We start from the raw sequence: 8,082 nt of genomic DNA, 5'->3' as shown, positions 1-8,082 counted from the left end.
GTGGTTGTAAACTGGGCATTTAACTACAAGGCCAGCATTTCTACACTACCAGTGGTTCCGGGGAAAAAGATGAGGCTTTCTGCTCCCATAAAGATTTGCAGCCTCTGAAACAGCCTCTGAGACCCTACACAGAGTCACTATGAATCAGAAGCGGCTCCACGGCACGTAATCAACCAACCAACCATACAATGTTTGCAGATGTTTTATATATGGTAGCGGTGGTGGTAGTGTAGATTTAAACTCTGCTGGCTTTTCAGTTATCAGCCAAGTGCTTAACCCTTGTGTCACCAGCTGCCTGTGCCTTGTGATAAACACCACATCCATCCATCCACATCTCATTTAATTACAATTAGAAACTGTGAAATCAATATAACACACCAATAAATCTCTTTCTCTAGCCTTCCTAAAAGCCAGAATCTCTAAAACTATAAAACTTTATAGTAGATAGATGTACTAAGAAACCCATGCCACTCTTCCATCATTACACATGTAACATCCAGAGTATTTATGGTGTGGCAAGACTGGCAGTTCAAACACACCAAAAACGCCTCAGAAACCCTACTCAGGGTCACTATGAGTTGGATTCAACTCAATGGCACTTAACAGGTATCGTAGAAAACAAGCCTGGAGATATGCTTCTGAAAGATCAGAGCCTTGAAAATTCTACAGAGCAGTTCTACTGTGTACATTTTGGGGTTGTTGTTGTTAAAGTGCTTTCGGGTTGGTTCTGTTTCATAGCAACCCTGTTTCAAGGACTGGCTGGCAAGCTTACACTGCCAACCTTCCGTTCAAACCAACCTAAAAGTCTAGCACATTAGCCAGCAGCGCCACACCATAAATGCAAATGATGCAAGAGGCATGACTTTTAGTAGGAATCAGCTGGATGGCTGACAACAGTTTACCTGACATAATAATAATAAAGCAGGATTCAGAATTAAAGCTGGATTTAATTTGTTTCTTAAAACTAGTTCTTATTGAGTGTCCTTGAGTCGGTTCCAACTCACAGTAACCCTATATAGTGTTTCTGAGGCTTTAAATCTGGGGCAGGGAAACTCTTTTCTGCCAAAATTTATAATATCATTCATAAATCATACACAACAGTCAACATAAAAATTAGTTTGCTATATTTGCTCAAACATTTAATTAACTCACCCCTAATGTAATGGCAAGGTCAGGTTGAACCACAAGGTCTGTGGTTCAAGTTCACCAGCCGTTCCTTGGAAACCCTATACAGTGTCACCATGGTTCAGAACTGATTCGACAGCACTTAACAACAACAACGTGACAGCATGGCATGGTCCTGGTATGGCATAGTAGGATACACATTGGACCATAACGTCGGTTTGAACTTCAAGGTCAGTGGTTCAAATTCACTAGTTGCTCCTCAGAAATTCTATACAGGGTTGCTCTGAGTTAGAACAGACTTGATGGCACTTAACAAGAAAATGTGATGGCTGGAATTGCAATTGCCTTGGCAGGGCCAGACCAAATGATTTTGAGGGTATTATTCGAAGTCAGGATAATGCGCTGGACTACAAGGTCGACAATTTGTTTCTATAAGGGATATACTTTAAGCCATACTGTCTCCATCACAACATTTCAATTCTGCCTTTATAGAACGAAAGCATCCATAAACAATATAAATATAAGTGCAGTTGTGTTGCAATACAACTTTATTTACAAAAACTGGCACAAGCTGGATTTGCCTACAGTGGGTAGTTTGCTCACCCTTATTCTAGTTTAAAGAATGTAACACTAGACAAGGGTTTTAGAAACACAATTAAATGACATCAGTGTCTTTACTAATTCCTCAGGCTCCAGTGAATGCATTTACTAAATTAAGTTGAATATATTTTTCCATGTCTTCTTAAAAGGAAGAAAAGTGAATCCTAAAAGCAAAAGGACTATGTTCCCATTAAAAGACTGTTCAAACCCTTACTGTGTTATTGATAATTAATGAAGCATGTAAGATTCAATACAGCTTTTTTTTTGCATTTCATTTCAATGTCTCTAATACCGCTTACTGGAGTTCTGGTGTGGTGTTGTGGGTTAATACCGGTCTCTAATACTGCTTACTGGAGTTCTGGTGTGGTGTTGTGGTGGTGTGCGCTGGACTGCAAGGTCAGTTTGAATGGCAAGGTTGGTGGTGTGAGTTCACTGGCAGCTCCTTGGAAATTCTACACAGGGTCACTATGGGTCAGAATTGACTTGAAAGCACTTAACAACAACAATAACAACAACAACAGTGTGGTGCTTTAGGATAAGTACTAGATTGCTAACCCAAAGGATAATGGTTCAAACCCACCAGCTAGCTGCTTCTCAGAAACTCTATGTAGGGTCACTGAGTCAGAAATGACTTGAAGGCACATAACAACAACAGATAAAACCAAACCCAATCAGATAAAAACAAACCCAATCCACTGCCATCAGGTGGATTCCCATTCATAGTGACATACCAGTCAGAGTAGAACTGCTCCCCCCAGGGTTTTCATGGTTGTAAATCTTTAAAGAAGCAGACTGACACCCACATCTTTCACCTGGGGTGGGGTGGAGCCGATGGTGAGCTGGAACCAACTGCTTTACCCACTGTGTCACAAAGGCTCCTCTACAATGTCAAATACAAAAAAAATAAGAGACCTAAAATCCCATCAATAGCAGTGTTGAGGATTATGCTAGAATTCAGGGCAAGAGTCTTTTCACCATTCTCCAAGTCTATATAAAATAACTGTATCCTAACACAACAATTCCAGCCTACAGCAGCCTTCTCAACTCCGTTATGTTGTAAATTCTGCCAGTGTACCCATTTTACTAAAGAAAAAAAAATAAAAAGGAAAAAAGATGCTATTAAAATGTATGACAATCTCGCCTTCAAAGTTCATCTAGGATCACTTTCTTAAGGGCAATTTTTCTAAAATGTTTGAAGAAATAGGAGAGGCTGTATCTCCTCTGCCCACCCACCCTAATGGGTCAGCTCTAAAGACGGTTCTACCTTTCTTTGCATTGGAAGTATTGTCTCTCAAAGTTCTGAATTGTGGTTGTAGGTTCCTTTTCCTCTCTTTAAGCATTTAACATATGTCCTGGAGCCTTAATATTCCTGAAGGACTAGCACGTAAAAGGTGCTGAATAATATTAGCTGAATACACAAATGCACATAAAAAAACAATGTATCGTTATGACCTTTAATAAAGGAGCTCAAGTCATTGGCTGAGATGATCTGACTTGACAGGAAAGTTACATAAGTTGCCAGAGACCTACATCATTATGATTTAAAAGCACATGAAACTGATTCTATAAAGTTGGGAGACTTTACAGTTACTTGAAAGGCTATCGTACCGACGGAGGGTACCTTCCTTTCCTTAAGAGGACTGGAATGAGCGCTACAGACCCACTCTCCCTCCACTGCTCCCCTCTGGAAACACGCAGAACCGAGGGTGGTTTTGTCAATCGCCCTAAGGGCTGACTGCAGCAGACGCCCCGGGCGTTCCGAGAAGATCGCCGGCCGGCTGGGGGCCAAGCTTCGGGCTAGGCGCCAGGGCGGGCCCGGGGAGCGGCCCTGAGCCGAGTTCCACTGCCCGACCTTCCCCGCACGGGGCGCCCCGCGCACGGGCTCCCTGCCGGCGGACAGGCTCCACCGCTACCTGTGGAGCTCGGGGGAGACCAGACTGCCCCAGAGCCCGGGGAAAGGACGGCCGGCCAACCCTCCTCAGCGGACCCAGCTCCTTCCCTTGACCCAGGCCGCCCACATCGTTGTCCCGACCACCCGGGACCACAAGCGGCATGACTCACACTGCCGGCTCCGATGTGCCGTTTCTTCACGGCCGGCCGGCAGTCAGCGAGGACACCGCCCCCTTTCCCAAAGTCCTCTATAGCTCGCCCTCGGGATCCCCCACACGTCAGCGACCGTCCTTGTCCCGCCACATTACCCGGTTCCTCTGACCGACCGGGTGAGGCGGCGACTTGCCGGTGGCAGGAACTGTGAGGAAGCGGGGCGGGCGGGACGCGCGCGGGGCGGGCGGGGTGGGACGGGGCGGGACGGGGCGGGACGGGAGCGCTCCTAGCTGCCAGCGCGGCGGGAGCCAGCGATTGGGAGCGCGCTCTGCGCTGCGCTGCGGGTCCAAAGCCCCGCCAGCCGACCGCCGAGACATCGAGCGCCCACTCTGGCAGGCGTGACTGCTCCACCGCCGAACGAGTGGATGGAGAAAGAAGCCCAACTTGAAGATAGCGCTGTGGTTTTGCAGTACAGAAATTCCGGTCACCACTATTTTTGTCTGTTTTGGTATCACCAGCCTCAATCCGTGAGGCCAGTAGTAGGAGAAACGCAGGCTGGCCAGGGCTGTGTGTAGATAGTCAGTGTGGAAGGTATTTCTGAAACCCGTGTAGTCTTAACTTGTGGTTTTATAGCTGAAGCCTCTGAAGTAAAGTGACTTGCTCAAGGTCACACACTCTGAGTGACTGGGACTGAAAGCCTCTTGGCTCCAAATCAAGTGCATATTTCCGGAATACTGTGCATTTTTAATGTAATAGTGCAAATTATGTTTTGAAACAATTTCAAGTTTATAAAAAAGTTGCAAATGTAGTACAAAGAATTTATTTTGTTTTGCAGCATTTGAGATTTAAGTTACTGGCCCGATGCCACATTGTTTCTAAATACTCATATTTCGGTGCTATGAGTCAAAACCGACTCCATAGCACTTAACAACAGACTTTCTACTACATAATATAAGCTCTCCAGGAGCCCACTCTAATAAAAACAATAAAACTAAAAACAACTGCAGTGCTGAATCAGTGTTCGAATTCTGATTTTCCATGCAGAAACCTGAGTTCAATTTCAGTCAATGCACCTTCTATGTAGCTACCACTCATGTTACAGGGAGACATGAGTTTGCATGTTGCTATGTTGCTGATGGAGTCCTGGTGTGGCGCTGTGGGTTAAAGCGCTAGACTGCACAGTCGGTTTGAACTGCAAGGTTGGTGGTTCAAGCTCACCAGTTGCTCCTTGGAAACCCTCTACAGAGTCGCTATGGGTTGGAACGGACTTGATGGCACTTAACAACAACAACAACAATGGTGCTGATGCGACACTATGGGTTAATGTGTTGGACTATGAAGTCAGTTTGAGCTGCAAGGTCAGTGGTTCAAGCTCACCACTTGCTCCTCTGAAACCCTATACCGATTGCTATGGGTCAGAACGAACTAGAAGGCACTTAATAACAAATAACATGTTGCTGAGCAGGTTTCTGCAGAGCTTCCACACTAAAACAGATTAGGAACAAAGGTCTGGCAATCTCCTTCCAAAAATTCAGCTAATAAAAATCCAGATCATAATGATCTGATCCACAACCGATCATGGGGATGGTGCACAATCAGGCAGATTTTTGTTCAGCTATGCAAAGACTCCCCATGAGTTCAGGGCAACTCCAGAGTAGCCAACAAAAGCAGCTACAGAACCACATGTGTCAAGTGCTGTCCAACCAGTTCAGACTCACAGCCACTCTATGTATAACAGAAGTGTCCAGTCCTGGGCCATCATCACAATTGTTGCTATGCTTGATCCTAATGTGTCAGGCACTGTGTCAATCCATCTCATTGAAAGTCTTTCTCTATTTTGCTGACTCTCTGCCAAACACCATGTCCTTTTCTAGGGACTGATCCTTCCTGATAACATGTCCCAAATACCTGAGGCAAAGTTTTGCCATTCTTGCTTCTAAGTAACATACTGGCTGCACTTCTTTCTAGACAAATTTGTTTGATCTTCTGGCAGTCCATGTGTAAAAGCAGTGTGGCTGGGACATCTGATCTCGTCATAGGGGCGAAGGAGAGTCAAGATTAACAACTCAAGGCTGATTACCATGAAGAGGAGGTAATCAGTCTCTCTCCAACCTTTTTACCAATTCTAACACTAGTCATCCCTCCCACAACTTTTCCGCTGGGTTAGATAATTTGTTGCAATAGTAACACAGAACTCACAAAGTACTCACAATTACGGAGTTTATTAGGGAAGTAACAGGTCACAATTCAGGGTCCAGAATAAACCAAGATACAGTCTTTCAGTCAGGACAGCCTCTTTCTTTTCAGGCATACCTACCTGTAGGCAGGCCTCTTTCTAGTCTCTTAACCCTTTTGTCCTAAGCCCTGCCTCTGCCCTGCTTGGGCAAGCGTTACAAAACTCTTTTAACTCCGCCAATAAATACCAGGAGACACCTCACTCTTGCAGGAAGACTCCTGCTGGATGGCTCTCAAATCTCTCTCATTCCGTGGGTCTCAAAGCCTGGTTTCATCAAGAGTCCAGAGGCACCCTGCTCTATCAGCAAGCCTCCAGCCCAAAGGTGCTCAGCTTTCTTCTCTGTAGTAAACCAGGAAGCCCGCCATGCCATCTACTGCTTTTCTGCTATTTCTGTTGCCACAATTTCTTTGTTGTTGTTTTTTGCCATCTCTAACTGCCTAAGATGTTACAGCTCTCTCTCTTTCTCCTGGGTTTCTGAGGTTTCCATTGCAGGGATTCTGGGTCGAAAAGATACTCTACTCCTGCTCTAGTTTTTTGATGATAGTCAGGTCCTCCTGTTTTCACATGTGAGATGTGAAAGCCTAGCAAGATGGCAAAACTGATCAATCTCTCCGTATTAGGGTCCCATAAGAATCTCTGGTAATGTAGTGGTTATGAATTGGGCTACTAACCTCAGGATCAGCAGTTCAAAATTACCAGCTGTTCCATGGGAGAAAGATGAAGCTTTCTGCTCCTGTAAAGATTTACAGCCTCGGAAACCCTGTACAGGTTTGCTATGAGTCAGAACTGACTCCACGGCACACAACACCACACCACCACACTTTATTTACATGTTCATGCTCCCACAGGATCCTATGTACCTTATCTGTGTTATTAGCAAGCAGTCTAATCCTTACGGTAGACTACAGCACAATATTTGTCTACTCCCACCTAATCATAAGAACAGATGTAGAAGAATTGATGCATTTGAATTATGGTGATTGTGAAGAGCATTAAAATTACCATGGACTGCTAGAAGAACAAACCAATCTGTCTCATAACAAGTACAGCCTGAATGTTTCTTAGAAGCAAGAATAGCGAGACTATTGGACTATATGCACTCTAGACATGCTATCAGGTGGTACAAGTCCCTGGAGAAGGAGTTCATCATACCTGGTAAAGTAGAAGATTAGAAAAGAAAAATAAAAGGAAGCGTGTCAATTAGATGGATTAACACAGTGACTACAACAATGGGCTCAAACATAGCAACAATTGTGAGGATGGCACAGGACCACCAGTGTTTTGTTCTTTTGTACATGGGTTGCTATGAGTTGGAATGACTTGATGGCACCTAGCACCACCACCTAATCATTTAGTGAGCATTAGAAAGACTGTAAATAGAAAAACCACATTAAGTAATTCACTGCACCGTCCATAGTGAGTCCAGTAATGTTCGTCAACACCATAATTCACAAGATTTATGAATTTACAGTGTTCCTTTTTCATTGTTCAGTTCTTGCATGTATATGAGGCAATAGAAAACGCCATGGCTTGAGTAAGGTACACCTTAGTTCTCAAAGTGACATTTGCTTTTTAAACATTTAAGCAATGTCTTTTGCAGCAGATATACCCAATGCAATAATACATGATTTGATTTCCTGACTACTGCATCCATTGTGGAGCCAAATAAAATGAAATCCGTGACAACTTCAATTTATTCATTATGTTATTTATTTGTCCAGCTGTGAGGATTTTTTGTTTTATTTATGTTAGAGTGTGATCTACACAGAAGTTTGCAGTCTTTGCTCTTCATTTAGTAAGTACATTAGGCCGTCTTTCATTCAACAAACAAGGTTGTATAATCTGCATTTCATTGATGTTATTGACTCTTCCTTCAATTCTGATGTCTAGTTCTTCTCATATAATAGTTTCTTGGATTATTTGCTCAGCATATAGACTGAATAATAATGGTGAAAGGATACAATCCTGACACACACTTTTCCTGATTTTAAACCAGACAGTATGCCCTTACTCTGTTTGAATAACTCCCTTTTGTTCTATGTATAGCACAATTGAGCGTTCTGGAGTTCCCATTTTTT

Source organism: Chrysochloris asiatica, unplaced genomic scaffold (genome assembly GCF_000296735.1).
Source record: "Chrysochloris asiatica unplaced genomic scaffold, ChrAsi1.0 scaffold00017, whole genome shotgun sequence".
Classification (NCBI taxonomy): domain Eukaryota; kingdom Metazoa; phylum Chordata; class Mammalia; order Afrosoricida; family Chrysochloridae; genus Chrysochloris; species Chrysochloris asiatica.
Note: the sequence above shows the minus strand (reverse complement) of the source record.